At 43.9% G+C, this 22,782-nt stretch overlaps 1 protein-coding gene across 1 annotated transcript in view; it reads right to left on the bottom strand.

The window, feature by feature from the left end:
• The window catches only part of LOC146860216 (uncharacterized), a 63,421-nt gene extending 42,162 nt beyond the window's left edge, over window positions 1–21,259 (bottom strand). Inside the window, exon 1 of the mRNA XM_085646327.1 lies at window positions 21,218–21,259. The gene's annotated coding sequence lies outside the window, so the exon portion shown is untranslated. The remainder of the gene's footprint in view (window positions 1–21,217) is intronic.
• Between the last annotated feature and the right edge of the window lie 1,523 nt (window positions 21,260–22,782).

Here is a 22,782-nt window from a genome sequence, read left to right as displayed (position 1 = left end):
CATGACTTTGCGCCATTTAAGGCGCCTCTCACAGTTGGCAGGAATAACCTCAGAAGATTGAAGGGGATTAGCCACTGATGAAAGCAAGGACCCATGTGGTTCTGCCCAGAGTGATTTAATACAGAGAGATAGCGGATTATGATCGCTATCATGAGAGGGAATTATTTCCATGTATGTCCAGAGCTTGAGAACGAGAAGTATGTAGTCGATCCTTGAGGTGTGATTAGGCCTATTGTACGTATGTGCGCCCTGGAGGTCAGAAGATGTTCTGCCGTTGGCCGCCCTTAGGCCAAACTCTAGAGTCATGGTGTTCAGGAATACAACAGATTTAGTCCATCTCTTGATAGGGGGCAGTGTTAGTGACGGAATACTTCGCTTGGCGTCATCCTCGAGTAGATCGGGAAGGTCTGCTGAGGCAAGGGGCTCGAAGGAGCAATTGAAATCTCCTGCTACCAGGACGTAAGATGCATGGTGGCACTTGCATAATTCGCTCTCGAGAAATACAAGTGCAGGTGATAAGGCTCCTCCACTAAGGCCCCTCGCATAGACGTTAAATATCTCAAGAGACTTCCTTCCCTAGGCTCCCTTAAGGGTAAGCCTTAATATATCAGGGGAGACAATGTGGGCCTGCCTAATGGTACACCCAAGGGAAATACTAACCCAGATCAGCAGGCCACCCGAAGGACGACCTCTTCCTGTCAGAGATAGAATGGCCGGTATGAAAAAGGTGGTGTAACCAAACATATGGTGCGGCTCTGCGGCCCAGGTCTCCTGAAAAATACAGATGCTGTAGGATGTTATAAAGGAATTCCAATAGGGGAGATCTAATTTGCTGGCGAGGCCAGCTACATTCCAGTTTAGAATCCTGAAAGAAGGAGTAGTGATGGCTGCATCTTGTAAAATAAGTGAGTTGGAAAAATTAGGAGTAACCTGGGTCGAGCTGCAAGAGGAAGGTAATAGGAGATGGTTAGTACCCTGGGGAATTGAGGTAGGCTGGAGACAAGGCTGCTGAGCGTATGGACCCAGGCTGGTTTGAAGAGGATCCCTGTCAAGGTCAGTGGCTACTTCGAGATCATTTGCATTATTTTGGGCACCAGCAGAAAAAGGAATATCAGCCTCTGCGGAGATTCCATGTCAGTAATGCTCATAGCGGCTATAAGTGTCATAATATTTGCTTGGGGCAAATGTAAGAAAAGCCTTATCGCTGGTGTTCCAGACTCCCTTAAAATACCCATCGCAAGGTGGTTGGAAAAAAGAATGTTGGTAATGGGAGTAAGCAGTGTCAAAGTAAAATTGGCTTAAGTCTAGGCATCCTATGGCACTCATAGTGGGTTGATGGTAGTTACAGATTAGCCTTGCAACCCGAGGAGCTCTGAAATTTATGATAACACAGTCACCAGGCATATTTTTTGGTTTGTTACCCACCCAGGATACCCTTCTGACATGAAGAACATGACCGTCCAGATGATTTGGAAGCGGTCTGTTGGTGTTCAACCAGTGTGTTGTTTTATTACGCAATTCGGTATAAGATTCTGGCTTGCCAGCTTTAGGACGTGGAACTCCAGTCAGAACGGCAACAAAGGGTAGGCACTCCGGTGGAAGGTTAACATAGGGTAGGCTCGGTTCTTGGCCGGTGGAGGGGACTTTGGGATGGGCTTGTGTGAGATGATTTAGAGAAGTTCTGTGCAGGCTCTACAGAGCTACCAGTCGAGCGGGAAACCTGTTTTTTATTAATAGGAAGGCTGCCCGGGGGAGTTATGGGTATTAGAGGCCTTGGGCCTGATAGGGGAATTCCATTCTTTGGGCCTAAACTTGAGGCAGCGTTTGGATTAGACAATGCAGCTTGAGGCATAGGCTCATTGGGGATAATTAAAGAGGGGTCAACAGTGATGCCATGACCCTGGCCCATCTTTGAATACAGTTTGATTAGTGACTTAAGAGAAAAGAAGTTGTCCAGAGAGGCTTGCTCAAATCTCTCAAGCCTCTCGGACAATAATCTCACTCTTTCCATCATGGGAAGTAACAGAGATTTAATCATTAGTTCGAGTTGACCAATAAATGGAGGTTGGGGCTCGAGGACAATTTGTGATCCAGATTGTTGGGGGGGTTGCTCTATGGGAGTATGGGTGGTCGAGTTGGTCGGATGGACAGGGGATGATCTTATTCTCTGCTGATGTGAAGTGGGCAGTACTGTTCGACCCGCTTTCTTACCCGCGGTGGTGCGTGATTTACTTTTGTATTTCTTAGATGCTTTTGTATGATCCTCCTTGTTGCCACTACCCGCTCTTTTCCTTTTACTTGGAGCGGTTTTTGGGCCTACTACAGTGGGTGACTCAGTGGTCGCAAGGGTTACAGGAGGTGACGTGATAGTAATGGCAGAATCGGGAACAGCCTGGGAAGTGACTAACAAGGGAGAGTATGAGAGGTTTAGCGGTGTTACAAGAGCAGGATCAATGGGATTGGCAAGATTTATGTCCGCACTTGTCGGTGTACGCTGCATAATCTCTGTTATAGTGCCATCCACTTGAGTGTTCGTTTTGACGGGAGAAGCAGCTCGTGCAAATGCACCCATTGAAGAACGCTTGTCTTTTAGTGCGTCGAGGGAGAGTCTCCGCTCTGTAAGGGCAATTTCTTTCTCTAGTACAGAGCAGGCGCGAATAATAAAGTGGTCAAGAGTGCCACTAACAGAAGCCCCGCCTCCCTTTCCTGAACGTGTGGACATTGCCATGGACAATAAATAAATGCGCTAGTCACAACATGAAGTATAACAAACAATCAGTCACAAATGCAATACGCCAAGTCTATGGAACAATGAAGTTCTTTTACCGGATAGTGGGTTGAGGCGGGGACAAGAGGGGTGGCCCGGCCCGGCCTCCTTTGGCCCCTGACGGCCTCAGACGGCCCGCCCTTTGTCCGGGCTTCGTCCGGCGCCCGCCCGCGCGCGTCCCGCGACACGGAGGGAGCGGCGTGCTTTTGAGCGCCTCCGGGCGCTTGGGTGACGTCGATGGGGCGCTAGGGCGCCTGGGAGCTGAAGTCTCCTCACACCGGGGCCGCAAGATGGTATAGCGGCAACAGCAACGGCAGGGTAAGCCCCAGCGGAACACCAACGGAACTTCAAGGTGAGCGAGGGAGGGCAGGACACCAGCAACTTCCCCGTCGCAGACCAGACTCTCGACGATATCAGGGCTCCAGGTTCAAACTTCCCCTTGTCTTCGCCACCTTCCTGCCGGCATCCACTAATCAGAGGGTTAGGTCCTTCGGAATGCGGGCGCAAATATAAACAAGGGTGATGCAAAAAAACACTACAAATCCCTGGATATCAACAGTTCTGAACCTAGTTCGCATTGGAGGATAATATTATAGCCTTATAACCCGCCGTAGCGGGCTATCCGGCTATTAAAGGCCCGCTGCAGCGTTAAAGGCCCGAGCCGAAGGCGAGGGACATTAACAATAGCAGCGGGACTTTAATAGCGGTATAGCCCTGCTACGAAGGGCTATAAGGCTTTTAGAACATTCTGCCACTAGAGGGAAGAATGTTCTAACAAATTAAACAAAGGCTTCTCGAAGCTCGAGGGGATTTAAATCCCCTCGAAACTTTGAGAGGCTTTTGTAAAACATTGGAATGTTGCTCTGCGGGCCTTTACCGGCCCGTAGAAGCATGGAGCACTCCATTGTCTACAATGGAGTGCTCCACATTCCAATGTTCTAATAATTCATATAATCCCTCCATGTGATTCCGTAACCAGGGATCGGGCGTCAACGTTTCGACCCAATCTCAAAGTGTGCCCTGTCACTCTATAATAATGATGGCACCAGAAATCAGGACCTGTTTGCAGTGTCCCTCCACTTTTTGCCCCATTTGAGACCCCTGGATGCTGGTATTCTGACTCTGCTCTGGGAAGTGCTATGTTGAAAATACAGTGAAAACACACACATACATGAGAGTACACTATATATTAGGGTACACTTATAATTGGCCTGAGCTACCCTATAAGTCCCTAGTAGATAATAGGGCAGGGGGATTAAAACTACCTTTCTGTCTTTAACATGTAATATGGCATAGATGTTCAGAAGCCAACATACCTTTCTGCACTTGCATGTGTGCACTGCTGACAGCCTGGGTTCATTTTAAAAGCAGTCCTGTATTGCAGCACTGCTTTTAAATGTAAATTGTGCCCAAACTTGACTTTGTGGTGGTAGACGCAATTAAGAAAGGAGAAACTACAATATGTTGGCATATTAGGTACCCCCAGGGTTTTATAACGAGTATCCTTATAACAGATGTTTTATGTGCCCTGGTGATAGAGAAACTGCACCTTTCATCTTCCCCATTGTAGTAAAATGCTTTGCAAAGTTAACTTTGGTGCTAGGAGCACCGTAGAGTGAGAATCTATACTATATTTGCATATTCAGGACCCCTAAAGTCTCCCCTTGGTGTCCAGGAGTGGATGGGAGTGAGGTCCTGGTACTTTAGACAGGGCCCTTATAAAAGATGTTTTGTATGCCCTGGTGATGGAGAATTGGACATTTCAATACCCCAAATGGAAATGAGCAATACTGGAGGTTGATTTTACTAGTTCAAGCTCCTCTGCTGAGATGTCGGCCATACTGAATTTTGCGGAATAGTGCTTTCTGGGAGAAGATTATGCCACTCTTTGGTGAAGTGGTCATGGCTGGAGTGTTGCCGGGCACCTCATTGGACAGGAGTGCTCTCCTGCTTGATCCCAGAGAACATTGAATAAATATATGAGAGGAGCAGAGCCTCTCAGATCTGCTGCTTGAAACTAATAGAACAAGAAAGCTTACCAAGCTGGAAACTTGATTTGCACTATCAGGCCCTGCATTCTGAATGCCTGCCCCTGCTGCATTATCTGGGAATCACAACCCTTTGGATGTACCTTACTTCAAGAGGAATAAAGGGTGGACTCCCTGCAAGCTACAGGTTAACAGAGCTCACCAGGACCATAACCATCAAGAATCCCCTGCCTGGGTCAAACCAAGGGTCCGAAGTCCTCAAGAACATCACTTAGGGGTCAAGACTCACTCTAGCAGAGGCCACCAGCCTGGTCCCAGATTAAGTCCAGTTGGCACTCATCAGCTGTACTCTTCAGGGAAAATTCATCTTCTAGCTCATTGGTATTCTATAGCTTACACCGGGGTCAGCATACTAACCCTTGGATTCCACTTCTTTGTCCTGGATACAAGTGAGAGCAGGTTCAGCCCCTGAGGTGTCATCATAGGTATCAAACAAGTGGTACAGTCCTTCTGTTCCTTAACAGGCCCAGAGTATTCTGATGAGGGTGCCAGAAAATGCCACATTTATGCCTGCCACTTGCTAGTGAGTGGGGGTGACTGCTGGTCCCTCCCTTACCAATAGGGAAAAGTTCCCTGTGGTAATGCTACCCACCATTACAGCAGTTCCTATGTACACTACAACAAAGAATACCACAATGCCCTTCTTTGCTTAAATCCAAAACGGTGAAACTCATATCCCCTTAACCTGTGTGCTCACCCCCAGAGGTGTGGTAACGGCTCTTCTTTGGTCACTTCAAACAAGATCTGGGAACAGCTCTCTCCCCACTGGAATTGAACCCTGTCTGATTCTTGACCAAAGAAGGAGACAAAGCAAGTGCCATCTAACATCTGCCCATGACATGAGAGGCCCCTTTGAAGTTAATAAAGTTCCTCAGCACTGCCCAAACGGTCATCCTGCCAGAGGAACAGAAACACCTTCCAAACCCAGTTATTTGCCTGTGCTCTGGGAGCATTTTTCACATCTCATACAGGGCTTGAGCACTCAAAGGGCTGCAGCTGATGGCTACTGCAAATTAGCCTCCATAGGTTTTTGCAGAGAAAACATAGCTTTCTAAGACTACCTTTTTGTTAATATTCATTAAAAAAACCTCAACTTCACTGGTGAGTTGGGCTTTTAGTAAATATTCCAAGAAAGTCATTCCTAGGGGTTCCTTAACCGCAAATAGCATTATTAAATGTAATAGTGCATTTTAGTGTTTCTCTATGAAACAGCCTGCCTTACCACAGTAAAAATAGCTTTTGTGTACTAGTCAGTGTATGAACATGTTAACTTTAAATTTCTACATGTACTACTTTTAAAATAGATGCACTCTGTCTTGTGGGCTACACTTCCTACCAAGAGGTAACTTATAAATAATGTAAAAGGAAGTTTTTCTTCTCTTTGAAATGGTTTATTTGGCAGGTCCATTGCAGTTTTAAACTGCAGCTGCCAGTCGGCAGTGGCAGGCCTTGAATCATGCTTGTCTGGTCAAACATGCGGATGGCATAGTAGTGCTGTAGTCTATAGGTGAGATTTAACTTTCAATGCTATGGGTGTAATTTGTGCACTGTATTCTATGACACTTTAAGTAAAGTAAAATATGCCATTAAGAGCGGACCTGGTTGACAGTGTCCCAGTGCACAGAGAAAAAAGCAGCAGCATCAATCCACAAAAAATAGGGGCAGCCACATAAAAAGAGGCATTATCTCACAGTGCCTCATCAAATACCTTCTTGGATTACAGAAAACTGGACAGCGATTTACTCATAGTTTTTTCATGATTTTAACTGGGAAGGGAAAAGTAAAATAGAGCAGTAATTGCTCAAACATGACTGTATGAGTGATAGTTTTCTTAAGCAATGGAAACATTATCACCTTCTCCCAAGCGTCAGGGACTGCTACCTTTTCAGTCAATTTATAGCAAATATCTAGTAAGTGTTGCAAAAATCAAGGGGCAGCCTTTTGCCAAACTGCTGCTGGTAATGGATGGGGGAAGAGAACCTCATGAGATGGACTTCCCCATGTCCATAAACATTTCCATTGTAAACAGATCAACATACTGAAGAACAGATATCATTTTCTCTTTAGTTGATAAAAACAGATTGGAACTACCTGAAGGACTGATGGAAGTCTCCAATGTGTCACATATCTTATGAATAGTTTCATATACAGACAGTCACACAAATCTTGAGAGTGATGTACTGGCTGACTAACACAAGTTGGAGCAGACATCAATTGAACAATAGAGAACAGCTCCCTAATGGCATTGCCAGCAGAGAATATTTTATCCACATAATATTTGGCTTTTTCAGATTGCACCAGTTTCTTGTGCATATTTAAAGTGGGCTTTAATTTTTCTCTCACTTCTGTGGCATAAGCATTATGTCATTTCCTCTCTAAATATTCCAGCTGTTTTTGGCTTCACTTGGCATGGCATCAAGCATGGGGCTGATGTATGAGTGCAGAGAGATGGATGGAAGACAGTGCAATGACCAAGTCCAGGGACCAAGATGGAGAAGTTCTCATAATCTGCATCCATTGAAGCATCCTGTATGAAAAATATATTTTCCTTCAATAAAGAAGATAGCTCATTTACTGACAATCTACTCCATTGGCTATAGGGAGTTGCAGCTTAAAAAAATATATAACTTGCCTAAGGCACAATGTAAAACAACCCAGATTTTTAAAATAAATCACAATGTGTTCTGAGCAGACTATTGGTTGAATCTGACCATAATCCCCCAGATTTTTCTGAGGGGAAAATTCGGTCCAGCCTATGGCCATCTTGATTGTAATGTCCCTTATTACTTGAATAAGATTAAAGGCTGCTAAGGAATAATTTTAGGCTGTTGCATTTTTAAGGAGCTTTGCCCAAACATTATGTTGCCTAAACCAAAACGAGAGTAGCTGATTAATAAGAGAGACAGAAAATCGGCCAAAGATTCAGCAAAATCAGGGCAAGACCCCAGAGGGCGTTGGCACAAAATACTATCAATTGGGGGATTTCTCAAAACCATGATAGCAAAACCTAGTAGTTTTGCTCCAGAGAAAAGGGTTAGATTAAGAATATTGACTTTCAAGACTTCACTATATAATTACATGGTTGCCGCCATTTTTCACAGGACGCAGGATTTGAATAATTTTGTAGCCTGGAGGACAACCGAATCCCAAAACAGGGGCAGACTCTGACAATGTCCAGACTTCTGTGACCAGAAGCTTGTCCAGTATATTAAATGCAATAAGGGTGCATACATCTATCATGGGTTTAATCAAGAAGTGCACATTTAGCCAATCACAAGTAAGTTAAATCTTGTAGGAGTGACAACCAACGCCATGAGCCATTATTCCTGATGATTTAAGAATGGCTTGAAAATAAGTATCTGATACTTTCAAGATATGATTGTTCCTGATGACTTGAGGAGGATTTGAAAAGGAGTATGTGATTACTTCACAAGTACCATCTTGTTTTCAAGAAGACAGATTTTTGTCTGGTGATTTTAGCATGATTTGCTGATTACTGCAAGAGCATGCCCAAAGCTTTGGTTTCAGTTTTCTTAGAATAATTCAACCTGTTGAATGAAACCAGGATTATTTGCAGATAAATTCACAATAACAAAAGGGTTTTCTTTTATATGCAACTGAGCATACAATGTGGTTCAGAAATATGTGTGTGAGTCTCAGGTTATTTTTTATTAGACTTTTTCCTTTTTGATATTTTGTTTAAATAAGATGTAAAACAATGATCCACTATTAAAACAATCACTGGATAATATTAATAAAATGCACTTTGGCCATCATGTTCATGGTCACTGAAATTAAGTGTCAATGGAGTATGACATTATGTGGCAGGATTGACTAACTAACTTAGCAGCAAATGATAACACATCATATTTAGTGATCACTGAAGGTACATTATGCAGCACATTCTTTGTCTAGCTATCTTGATATTTTAACTATGGGGGTGTGGAGTTGCAAATTGAGGTGTAACACCACTTTGCTAATTTTTTAGGTTTTACCTTCTACACAAAGCAAGTAAAACCTACAAAAATTGAGGGTGTAGAAGAGAAAAAAAACAGCTGCACATGCCCTTCCCAGCTATATGATTCAGTGGATTTACTGCAGTTGCTTGGTGGCTGTCCACTACTACTGTACAAGTCCAACATCTGGCACTGTACCGCCCACCACGAGCAACCTCTTTCTCCTCTGCAAGGTCACAGTCTCTAGACATTATGCCTAGCAGATGAGATCCCACCACACACCAGCCACCGCACCTTGCACATGGACACACAAAGTAGTTCCTTTTAGTAGCAGGAAATACTAAAGCAATGTGTTTTTCAGATCAAAACATTATTTGTTTGTATTGTTTAGGGCCCAGTAGCTCTCCCTTCAATATAAGTGTATCAAAACGAGTACTTTCAAAGCCAAAGGTCTGGTAGCCAACACCGGACTTATTGGCTTTGGCAGTGCTTGTTTTTCTTTGTTTTGAGTATGAGTACAACATAGACTTTCAGCCACGGTTTTCTTGAAGTGTCACATTTTGGATCAGCCCAAGAGACATCATACAACGTGGTGATGCAGAGTCATCAGAACATTCACAATCTCTACATGAGGGTGTGTTTGGGATGGGCAAATGTTAAGGTGGCTGGGTTAGTCCTAGTGAGTTCTGGACTAGTTGGAGCTCTCTTCAGGCTGGCAAAGCTAATAGGTCTGGCTTTTTGTTAATCAAATAAATGTGACTCTTCTGTGATTAGTGATTTTGTTGATGATCAAGTGGGTCAACGCAAAAATTACTGAAAGGGTGGACAAATTGAAAGATGGCGGATTGAGTGCATGAAAGAGTTCACAGAAGAGTGAGTGCATACATGATCAGATGTCTGGAGGAATAGATGAGTAGATGGATGGGTGAGTGAATGTACTGATGCATGAATAGGTAAGATGATGAGGGAGTGTGGGGATGACTACTGTTGTGTTGGAGGCAGGAGGCTTTTTTCACTTCTACGGCTTCTGCTTAATGCTTACTCTTTTAGGCAGGTTACTAACTAATGTACACCGTAGGCATTTACATAACACTTAAACTTATTGTAAAGTCGATAAAATTACTAAGAAGCCAAACTGGGTCTTTATTTGCAAGTAGACAAAATAGGGCTGTTAAAATTAGGAAAGTACCAAAAGCAAAAGTTCCTAGTCAAACTGGTGTGATCTTTTATTTTCCATGGGTTGATGATTTCAACCTGTTTTGAAGCCTCGATATTAGTGCTGTTTACACATTAATGTGAAATGAGTAGAGGGACACTGAGAGAGGCATGATGCATCTTGTTGATATGGCATCTGCCAGGCCCAGTTTTCAAATATAATAAATTATAGCCCTTGTGGCTCCGCTGACAAAACAGTAGTGGTGTGCAGTTAAAAAAGCACCAGCCTAGTTGAAGATGAAACTGATCTTGAATGGCCAACAGGTAGAACAGCTTGCACTGCTATATTGATGTTCATTACTGACCTACCAATGGCCCCCCTAGTAGTTAAGATGTAATATTCCTGGTGGCTGTTGCAGGACAATGATAGAGGACGGTGGATAGTGATTTTGCCCAAGCCTAAGTAGTAGCCAAAGTCACTCCTGGCCATGCCTCGGTTCATTACCACCTGGAGAAGATTCATTTTGTTGAGTATACTGCATATGGTTTGATACTCATTAAGTGACATAGATGGTTTCTTTAATACAGGTTTTTCCATTCCTCCAGTTTTTAATACAGCCATCTTAAAGTCATAACCATAAAGGGTAGGTTTTAAAAATATGAAAGTACCTATGAATTAAGAGAATGCACATCTATTTTATGGGAACTAGTTACAGTTGTTATTGTTCTCATTCAGTATCTAGATCAGCACTTCTTAACTTTTGGACTTCTGTAGACTGCTAATTAATCTAAACTGGAATCTTGGAACTCCTGCATGAATCATTATTGAAATCTAGCGCACTGGCCCAAGCAATTTTGATCATTTGAATTGCAAAACAATTTGCAAATTTTGGAACATAAGAATCCATCACACAAATACACATATGTTGATATATTTTATTTAATCCACACAAAAAAATAAACAAAATCAACATTTTACTTTTAATGGGAAGGTTGGGGATTTTCTAAATTCAATGGAGGCCACCCATCGTCCATACTCTATTCTGCTTGAGGTACTTGCACTGCTCCAATAAATCAAACTGACGATAACAACTCAATTTCCAGCCTCCAATTTCAAATTGATGCACATTTATAGAACATTTTACATTTTCAATTGTACATTTAGTTTCTGTATTAATATACCTTTTATCAATCTGTTAATAATATTTAATTTTTTAAGCAGTCACGGACCCACTTAAGAACTGCTGACTTAGATTATTTAAAATCAAATGTGGTTTATCAAGAAACATACATGTAAGAGAACTTTGTATCATGCTTTGACTTAATCTATTTCAAATCAATTTGGCATTTCACTTACAAGTGATTCATTTTCTACATGAATGTAAAAGCAGACGCATTTTATCATTGATATGCTGATAGCTGTGATGTTGTTATCTTCTACCATATGAACCAGGTCCATAATGTCATGTGATTAATTCTTAAGTGGGTTGCTGAGCACCAGGTTGATAAACAAGTCTATCTGCTTACACTAAATGAATCTAGTGAATCTTCAATAGGAAAACAGCCCAACTTCTGTTACATATTGTATTACACTTTGGTCTCTCCTCTGAATATGGGCGTGATGTAAGCTGGAAACAAGAAGATTTATTTTTTCGAAAAATGTTTTGTTATATTCTACTACATCTAGGGCTGAGATATTAGAAATCTGAGTTACTGCTACATATTCAATCTCGGTTAAACTGCAAGAGAGTCTTGACCCCACACTGTGAATACAATTTTCTATTTTTAAGTATAGTTTCTTATATTGTGAACACATTATACTCTGCTAAAATTCTGTCCCAATACTATTAGGAGGCAAATGATTCTGCATCAACCCATGAATTACTTGTATCAAGTCTAGTGCATCTAGAACCAGCGTTTCTATGCCTGCTGCAACATGCACATGTTGTAAAAGGAAACCATTAAGATCTTCAAAAACAAAACAATTAGCAGTAAACAGAGGCCCTGCTGCTCTGACACTGTCTAGTAAATGGACCAGTTGATGAACCTCAATTGTCAAAACCTTTTTTCATATAACTCACTAAACAGTTGCACAAATTATGGCAAACACTGTTCTGCTACATTTAATTTCTTCCGCGGTAATGTTGTCATTTAAAATAACTTGTGAATTGCTTTTAAAGTACACAAAAGTGTAAATAGTGTGATTAATCTCAAACATGTTTAACACAAATATTCTATTGAATAAAAGAAAGTTTCGAAACTCTAAGGCCTTCCAGTACGGAGTTCCTCAGCAGACCTTGAAACTTGACTAATATCCAGTGTGGGTTGTATATGTCTCATTAACTACTTGACTTTTACATAAAAAGCGTATGAATGATTCTTATGTTCGATAGTGATCCAGATCAACAATTTAATAACGCCACAACAAACACCAAGCATGTCATCAATCACAAATCATTTGATTAGACACAAATATTTCAAAAACATGAACTAAATGATACCTTTGATCCCTTTTGCACTGTAATCAGAAAGTCTACTCTTGATATTAACTATTGCACTGATTAAGTCAGATTTAATACTATAAAGTGTCCTCGTGGACCTTTCAGGTTTTCAACATTGCAAGGAAATACTCTACCGTTCCCTTTTCCCAACACCTCTTTTAGACATTACCGACACCTAAACTTGCCGATAAACTGGGTGCTGTTTGAAACAAGACAGTCAGCTGGTAAGTAAAACTACAATTGTGATCTTTAAATGGCACTCCACCTTCCAGCTGTGCAAGTTCACTATATAATGGCTTTAAGGATGATCACATTATTGGCTTTCTAGAGGAAACCTAAAATATAGAGGAAAATATATTGACCGAGCTTTCTCTGGGATACAGACAGGTCATTTACCATCAGGTACACTAGTCACAATGATATTTTTGAACTTTTAAACACAAGAACACGGTTTGTGTTCATTGCAAATGTAAGACTGTTAGGGGTGTTTAGAAATCCACTGTCACTTAAATCCAAATACATTTTCCATTCATATACAGCTTATATTGTTTGTTCCCCTTTCTCCATAAAGTGATCAAATCAATGTTTCCTCACATTTTCTGTAAAGTGTTTTCACTAAAACACAGTCTGTAACTGAGCAATTAAACTCTGCTAAATGAAATAAGACACAGTCACTTTGAGTCAAATGTTTCACTCAATGTTAGCTAGCTCAGCCTAAGGACGTGATTCAGACACTTTTGTATACGTTTACAATTGTTTGCTATTTACAAAGGCATTTACAAGTATTATCTCTATGAGTGCGAGATCTCCACACATAAAAAGAGAGGTATTTTTATGTGCGGAGACTCCTCTCTCTTAAATATACTACTCGTGAATCCCTTTGTGAATAGCAAAGAATCCTAAACGTACACAAAATTGTGTGTTTACCTTTGTAAATTAGGCTATGGTTTTTTTAGCAATATGTGTATAGCAAGTGGCAAAATAGTAAGTAATATTAGGGGCCTTAATTAAATATTTTCTGTAAATGTTTGTGAAGGTGATAGATAGTTTTGAACGTTCTACTGTCTGTGGTAAGAGCAGTGGGGGTGTCCAACCCCCCCTAGACGGCAGACACAGGACTCTCGACTCCCATGTAATCTCTGACATCAGATGGCCTAAGCTTACATCGATGCCCCAAACCTCCTTCAAATGCAACCTAGCTACTTAGTGAATGTTCCAGTGCATGTAGTGGAGCGGAGTATAGCCCTCGGGCAATGAGCCGGCTGCATGGAGTGGGTATCGACGTGGAGGCGGCAGGCTCAGGCAGAAGCATACCGCAAGTGGGTGTGCTCTGGGGGGCTGTGGGACCTAACTAAAGCCTACTCACCTCATCTGCAGAGCAACTTGTGGCTGTGCCCCGGACTTTCACCACAGTGCGCTGTCACACGCTTAGATTGGCCCTGGCATCGGGAGCCCCCGTGGGGTTTACCTCCAGGGTTCTGTCTGTGGCACCTAAGGGCTAGTGCTGCTGCTGAGTATGTCCGGGAGGGCCTAAGTTAAGTGCCGGCACCCTGACTGCGTATGGCGCTGCCCCGGGTTCATGCCTCTGCTCTGGTGGGCAGCTGAGAGCGGCAAGGCTTCCCGGTTCACCCCTTTGGCCCATGAGAAGGTATGGCCTACTAGCTGGCGTGTCATCAGTGATGGCCCTGGCAATAGCAAACTCGGCCGGGCGAGCTGTGGGCTATTCTGCCACCTCCGCAAGGCCGGCCAGCCTGAGGCGCCCGTCTGGCATATGGCGGAGGCTTTGGAGACTCCTGCATGGCCATCCTGCATGCTCGCCTTGATCGGCTGGGAGCCATCGGGGCAGTGGAGAATGTGATGACAAAGGGTGAGGAGCCTAGCCATACAACAGGCCTACAGTGGGACTCGATTTAGCTCATATACAGGACGTCCAGGCTGCACGGCAAACAACGTTAGCACTGTGTACCCTTCTTCAGCCCACCAATTCCTGAATACCTGCAGAGGTTATTGCAATCGCTGCTATTGGGGATACCGGCCTGTTGATGGGAAAGCAGTGAGGTTTTGTTCTTCAGCTCTCAAGGGGCACAGTGACAAGAGCCTGCCATGGGTCACACCAAGCGTAAACCTCCTGGGCAAGACAAAGAGCTTTCGATCCCACTCACCACCATCTGATTGCTCGTCCACCCCGACCCTAGCGGATTGCATTTCCCCTACAATAGGAGCACCCCAGTGGATAAACTAGACATAATCCTACAATAGATTTGTGATTCTAGAGCTGCCATGGAACAACAACAGGATGTGATTACCACAGACAGCAGTTTCCTTAAAGATCAACACTGCAAATTGGCTGACCGAGTCTATGCTACCGAAAAATCACTGTCAACCATAAAGCGAATCGTGGTGGAACAATGATCCTTGGTGACACACTTGCATGAACAAGTGGAGCAGTTGCAGTATCACACCCATGATGCCGGGATAATATACGCATGGTGGGGCTTTCCAAGGGCACTGAAGGCATCACCACATGCAGTTCATAGAGACATGGTTACTTACACACGGTGGTGTTCCCATCAATCTTTCTGATCTCTTTACAGTGGCAAGGGCACATCACCAATGCCAATCACATGCCAATGAGGAGACCCATACCTGGGGCACTCTCATGCCCTATCGTGGCTAAGATCCTAAACTACAGGGACTGAGATCAGTTGTTGTGTGCAGCAATGGAGCGAGCTCCACTCATTGTTGATGATGTAAGGGTCTCCCTGTTCCCTGATTATACTCTCGCAGTACAGTGTCAGTATTTTATCGCTCATTGAAGCGAAGAACCTTCCCCGTGCAGCGGGCTTCATCTATGCCTTAATCTTCCCAGCTAAACTTAAAATTCTCCATGAGCAGCGCTCACACTTTTTTAACTCCCTGGAAGCTGCAAAGACATGGCTTGACTGCAATTTCCCAGACTCCTAACAGCGGGCCAGTCATCAATCACCACCTCCAAAGCCTCATCTGCAGTCTCGGCTCTGGCGTGCGCCATTACAGGCCATGCACCTGTTGTGCCCTCCCCCCAAGAGGCATGTGAGAGTCAGAAGGGAGCTCTTATTACGGCGACAGCACTGCGGACCATGACAAGACGATCTGGCTCGAACTCTTTGGAAGGTAGTATCTCGGACACAGATGGCAGCATGGCACTCTTCACTTCTATAATGCCACAGGTTGCCACTGACGTTCTAGGCAAAAGGGTTGTAAGTATACTTGGACAATGTGTCAAATGCATTAAGTTGGGCAATAGGGACTTAGACCTGTTGTCAAGTTGCTTCTTCTGTGACCCAAATAAGCATCCATTTATGCTCACTGTACACCTTGTTGGAGTATCTCTGGTATTGTGTAGGGCTAACAAGATAACACTTTGTCATTTTTGCTGAATTAATTAAAGGATAGATGGTTTGCATTAATCTCAAGGCAGATAACGTATTTGTAATGTTACCTTGACTGTGGCCTGGGTCCAGTCATACAGTAAGTATCCAGTAAAGAGTTACGAAACCGGAATATGTATGCTAATGTTTGTGCAATATGCCCCATTATTGTAGGCTTATGTTTACCATTGTTTTGCATGTTAAGTATCATTTGGTTGTTTGGTCGAACAAATGTTGCTTGCTGGACCAAGTATTGATGATGTTGCTGCTTAGCTTTAAGTCTGTCATCAATATTCATCGAAAGCGAGAGGTCAGGTCTCAGACGCGGGTCAGACAATGTCAGCTGCTTTATAAGCTCCTATGGCTGCTACTCCAAATGCTTATAATCGACTCGCCTGAAACATATATGGGCAGGGCTCCCTACATAAGCGACACAGGGTACTGACCCACTTACATAGGCCCAGGACACATATCACTTACTTACAAGAGAAACATGTCACACTGGTGGAAGCCCAGAAAATGGAAGGGTCAACTTTTTCACATCTTATACTCAGCTCATGCTAGAGGTGCAGACATTTGGGTGGAGGTGGGTGTCCCCTTCGTGCTCCAAGAATCTAATATTGATACAAAAGGCTGTTATACCCTAGTACATGATAGCCTAGATGGTGAGCTGGGAAGTTTGGGCTGCATTTATGCTCCAAATCAAGAGCAACATGTATTCCTTTCCCACATGTTATCAACACTAGCGGACTTGGCACATCTTCCTGGGTACAGTGAGGGGACTTTAATGCAATAATGGATGTAACGTTAGACCGCACCCACACCCCTTGCCGAGTGCGGGCCCATCCCGGCAAGCCAAGGGCCTGCAGTGTTGGGCATCGGACTGTAATCTTGATTGTCTAGTGTGACCGCAACCTAGGGATGAGAGGATATTTGTTCTACTCCCTACCACATGCACTATACTCCAGCCTTGACTGATTTATTTGCATTTCCGATCCACAGCCTCAAGTCACCCACTCCACTTACCTTGCCCATTTTATTAATGTGGAACTCCTGCCTACCCCAGTTCTCCTTATATTCTTACCACATCACGGCCCAAATACTACCCACTTAGAGAGCAATAATGTGTTCAGAGATTATTATACTGATGTATATAGCACTCCACCCACATTGATCCGTACACAATAACAACTTACTTCAGTCACTAAGCCCTCCACCATGTGACAGCATCAGACCGGATAATACTTTAGGCATCGATTTCAACAAATGAAATACGGGGTGCCGTTAAAGAATTGGCCAGAAATAGGATGCCGGGCACTGATGAACTGCAGATGGACTTTTATGCCACATATGCCACGAGGCTGATTCCTTGAATTGTTAAACTTTATATGGACTGCTTGGAAGCAAAGAGGCCCTGGTAACATCAATCATTAAACCTGGCAAGTCCCATGACGACATGTCCTCATACAGGCCCCTTTCCTGTTTGAGCCAGAATACAAAATCCTCAGCAAAGGTGGTGGGGCGCTGGCTCCTCCCTCTGCTCTCTCAACTGTTGCATGTAGACCAGTAAGGCTTTGTACCCCGTCGCAGTGCCTCCTCAAACATACGCCATGTATTCCTCATCATGGACTCGATGAAGGACCGGCACCCAAATACAGGCTGTCTTTCCCTTGACATTAGGCAAGCATTTGATTTCCGAATTTGGAGACCTGTCTGGTCTAAATGCGAATAAATTCTATGAGTTCTCCTTCAATGGGACATACCGGGACCCACTAGTCCCGTTCGCACCCTTACAGATACAGCTGGCGGCGCAAACATTTTGTTACCTTGGTATACAAGTCTACCATAGTCAAGATGGTAAATTACTTCAGGCGATCACGTCACTCAGGTCCCAGGTGGGTTTTTGGATTACTCTGTCCCTGTTGGTGGCCGTCTACTATATTACTTCATGAACCTGCCAATCCTGATCCCACCCAGGGTGTTTATCACACTAAATTCCCTATTAATAGAACTAATATGGGGCACGGGTTGCCATAGACTCAGCCTGGCAAAAACAGTTGCCACCAAATAAATGTGGTATGGGTGCGCCTGACCAGAAGTACAACGGTTAGCCTACTGGTTGGCAGGTCGTAATCTGCAGGACATTGACTATACTACCTTAAAGGTGCGATTTGGTCAATTATATAAACTACTTTGCCCTGGTCCCTCATGGCCCAGTACAGGACGGCCCTCTTTTACTATAGATAGCTCTATCCTATTAGAAATGTGCCGTGATATACACACATTCGCCGGTGCCATATACTACAAATATACCTCTGCATCGCCTGCCCACCTCTCTGGGCACCCTGATGTCCAGAATTCTACTTCCCTGAGATCGGGGTGAGGTGCTAACTGTGGGTTCCCTTTATGCAGATTTTTCCCTGATGCCTCACCTCAAGTTTACACAACCTTATCAAAGTGCCCAGAAACACATTTCCTAACACATGCGAGCATTATTGTCAACATTCACCTGCATTGTTCCCCGGATAGTTTGGAGCCCGGAACACATAAGTTATTGCAAGCACTACAGACTGTGGGTCACAGCAGACACCCAGTGAGATGGCTATAGCAAGGACTCTGTGCCCATCTTAGAGTCTCTCTTGACTCACTTAAGTGCAGGTGGGAGGTAGACATTGGTCGGGGCGCATAAATAGAGAACGGTCCTTCCTGTTACAGGATCCGAAGCAGATCTCGTGTAATACAAGCTTTAAATTCATACAATTCGCAATTTTTCATAGGGTCTACCTTAAGCCCCACATAATCAATCCGTTTTTGTAAAGCGCAAACTACTCGCCCTTATGGGTCTCAAGGCGCTGGGGGCCATCCTGGAAATTAAGGGGCACATTTACAAGCAGGCGATAAAAAATTATCACCGCTTTTGTGGCCATTTTCGGACGAAAAAACGATAAATTATTGCCTAATTAGCAAGGCCACGCTAATGCGTGAAACCTTGCTTTAGCGTGGGGATTCCTAACGCCCAGCTTTGCATCTCTAATGAGATGCAAAGTGGGCGTTCCTGACCTAACATGACAGGAGAATGTCGCTAAGCGACATTTCTCTTATCATCAAGCCCCACGCTATGAAGCATAGCGGCAGGAAAAGTAGCGATAACCCCTGTTATCGCTACTTTCCTTACGCCTGCTTCAGGACTGACTTATCCATGATATCCTATGGAAGGTGGATATCATGGCTAAATTTGTGAGTCCCTATCAGCAAGCTAATGCCACATTGCGTGAGATTATCGCTGGGTTTCCAGCGATAATCTCATGTTAGGCAGTTAGCGTCAGGATTTTTATCGCTGAGGAGATAAGCGTTGCTAATAGCACGCTATCTCAGTGATAAAAATCCACGTTACCCGGCGAAAATTATCCTCACGCTAAGAGCGCTGAGCGATAATTATCGCCGGGTGTTGCTGATCTGCCCCTAAGTGAGCTATTGCCCAGAGTCACATGGTGCTGAGTTGAGCTGCCGCCGGAGCCGAGGATCGAACTGTAAACCCTGTGCTCCGAAGTCAGCTGCCCTGGCCGCTGCACCACACCTCTAATCAACAAAATCGTCCCCGTGGCCCCCGTGGGGTGCTCCAGGTGTCATACATTGGACGTAGATCTGACACATAAAATATGGCCTGTCCTTCACAAACAACATACTGGGTAGAAGTGGGCACTAAACTATCAGCACAGACAGAGCACGATCAATGGCGCACACTTGAGCAGTGTATCCTGGGCCTATACCCCAGACCTAAATCTACTAAAGTGGCCTCTTGTTTCGCAGATTTGACTCCACTACTAGTGAAATGTTTGCTTACAAGGCACTCGACGTCGCATGGGTCCCCTGTATTGACCGTTGGAGGGGGCACAGTGGGGACTAGCGGAGAATGCGGCAATCCACCGTGAGGAGAACAAAGGGTTGCACAAGAAACCGATATCACTGGAATGGAGCACATTATTAGAAAACTTGAAAGTACATGATATCTAGGAAGACGTGCTACATTGATAACATATAACACCCCCTCATGTTGGGCTCACATTGGGTTATCTGCACCTCCCTTTTAGTGGATCCTATCACACCCTACTTTTCACCATCTCATATCCACCTCTGCCCCCGTTCTGGGTGGACATGCTTTAGCCAATGATGTGGTATCATACTGGGCCCTTTCAACTAACGATAAACACAAAACAGTCCCCTCCAGGTTCCTTTGGCAGAACAATGTGCTCTGTTTTAAAATGAACAATAAACAACAAAAACTCCCCCTATTAATTTATCATAGGTGGTACATCCAAAAAGTCATAGGTGAACCTCATTGAACCACAGAAAATATTTTCATTTTAATTTATTCAATGACATAAATATTGAAGAATAGAAATCTACAAAAATATATTCAATTTAAACGATAATCTACGACACTATGAAATGTGAAACAAGCCAGTCATTTTGGGAAGCCCTAAAGAGCAATATACAGAATTATATCTCACAGAGCATACCTCGTCAGCAAAAACAATAAGCAATACACCATAACAAAAAGAGATAAGAAAAAAAAAGAGAAAGAAAAAAGACAGAATATATCACATAATTTCACAAAAATGTGTATAACCATTTGCATGTATACAACTGTACATCACAAAGGGAGTCATTAATTTCCTTATGTATACACATAGAGCGCCGACGCGCGTTTCGGAAAGGACCGAAGTCCAGACAAGTCCTTCGTATAATATATTGCTGGACTATGACTACTATAATACGGGGGTGTATTTCTTAAGTTTTTAAACCGATTTAGCAACGCATGAGTCTGTCATACATTTCAAGACCTGCCAATATTAATCAGTTAATGCATAGCCGATTTATATAAGAACGCATAAGTTTGTTAAGATCCTTCAAGATCTGACAAGGTAAATCGGCTAATATTCCGACATGATTAAATACTCCCAACACATCAGCACAAATCTATTTATAAATAATGCCACTATATAGATTTCAATTCATGATCCTAATTATACCAGACTTAAAGATAATGGCACCAATAGACATTTACTGGCAACAAATACCACGGTACCAATGTAATATCTGTTTACGTTAAGACCTTGTCAGCGAAATAGTAGCATACGTGTAATCTGTAACACGTTGGCTTTTCCATAGGTAGTGCTGAAACAACATAAAACGCTATCGTTAAGTCAAGCGGGCACCACCCTACCGTTATCATATTAGAGCACGGCGACCAAACAAAACATCCATCCCAACTACATATGGGTTCGGGATTTTAATATAAAATTACGAACTACAGGTCCCACCCCCTATGTAGCATATGCATGCCTATATACTTTATACAGCGCGATTCTATACTTACGGCAACAGTGCTGCCCTCTGCAGAAATATGGCAATCCGGTTCCCTCCAGGTGGCGATGAACCGAACGCCTGTGTTCTGCCTCATTTTATACAGATTGCCAAATGCTCTAACCTGTGAGCATCTCATGTCCCCTGACGGTCACATGACCTCCATATACAGTTTACGCGCCATCTTTTAAGGTGCAAATTTGCCGAGATTCAAAGTAGAAGTAGTCTAACAAATAGTTTAAAAACAGCAGACACAATTGTTTGGCCAAAATTCCATATCGTCACCTCAATATGGTAGATTAGATTTATCCCCGCATACAATTTCAATCATAATGAGCTCAGTCTGCCAAAATTTTTGGAACGAACGAGCAGTGTGATTTGACAATGCCTACCGGTCTTGTGACCTCCGTCTAAGGTTATGCGCCATTTTATAAGGTACACCTTTGCCAAGATGCAAAATCGATGTAATCTAACAGATTATTTGGAGCGGGCGGACATAATGATTTGCAAAAACAACAGTTGATGAACAGAATGCAGAACAATGTCATACATTCACCCCAGTACAGAGATCTGGGCCTAATCCCATCGTTTTTTTGCTCACCATACCGTTCCAGTTTGAACCCAGCCATATGCATAATGGTTTGGCCAAAATCCAATATCGTCACTTGTGTAGCGTGGCGGGGCCTGTGTCGCAATTGTAGCGGGAGCGATAAATAACGGACACAGGACCACCACTCACTTCTCGTGGCCGGAAGACCCCGAGCGGTCTTCGACCTCATTTATTTATACCCTCGGGGCGAGCCCGCCCGAGGGGGGTATGTATGCGTGTTTAGATGATACATTGTAAGAGAAAGCCCGGATGGCTCTCTACATCCCAACTTTCTTTCAGTTCAGGACTATCAAGTTCTCCCCGTTCATGGGGATGTATATACAAAGTCCTTCAGCCTCTGACTCGGGACTGGATTTGGCCGGAGACCATCCTTCTGGCTCCGGACACAGGGCTCCAACGAGATACTCCCAGTTACCTCGGTGGCAGTGTCCTGGTTGGTTGGCCGGACAGTGACAGCATGGCCCGAACCGGTTAGCTGAGGTGTGATCAGTGGGGTGATCCTCTCACTAGGTGACGCAGGGGTAGAGAGGCTCAGAGGCGATCCTTGATAGCCGGACACATCTCGATCCGTATCAGCCTCCGAGATCTTCTTGAAGCCAGATACGTTCCTCATAATGGATTGTTGTCCCCTTTTAGCCATGACCATGGTCCCTCAAACACCTACCACGGTCCACACTTCAGGCTCATAGGGAGTCCGGAACTTCCACCCAGGGTGTCGGTCTTTGATCACCACGCGGTCTCCCACTCTCAGCTGTGGTTCTTGGGCCCTTCGGGCCTCGCTGGCCTTCTGATTGGTTGTCTCCCTCCTCGCTTGGATGGCCGCGTCATCCCGCTCAACGGGTATCCACGTCGGATCTGATGGAATTCTGTCCCGTGGGGCCCTCTTGAACAGAAGGTGAGCCGGAGCACACTTGGGGGTACTGTGAGGAGTCTGGCGGTATGCACCTAGGAACTGGTCAAGAGCTGCT

This window comes from Triturus cristatus, chromosome 3_1 (genome assembly GCF_964204655.1).
Source record: "Triturus cristatus chromosome 3_1, aTriCri1.1, whole genome shotgun sequence".
In the NCBI taxonomy this organism is placed as follows: domain Eukaryota; kingdom Metazoa; phylum Chordata; class Amphibia; order Caudata; family Salamandridae; genus Triturus; species Triturus cristatus.
Note: the sequence above shows the minus strand (reverse complement) of the source record. Positions and strands in the feature narration are given on the sequence as shown.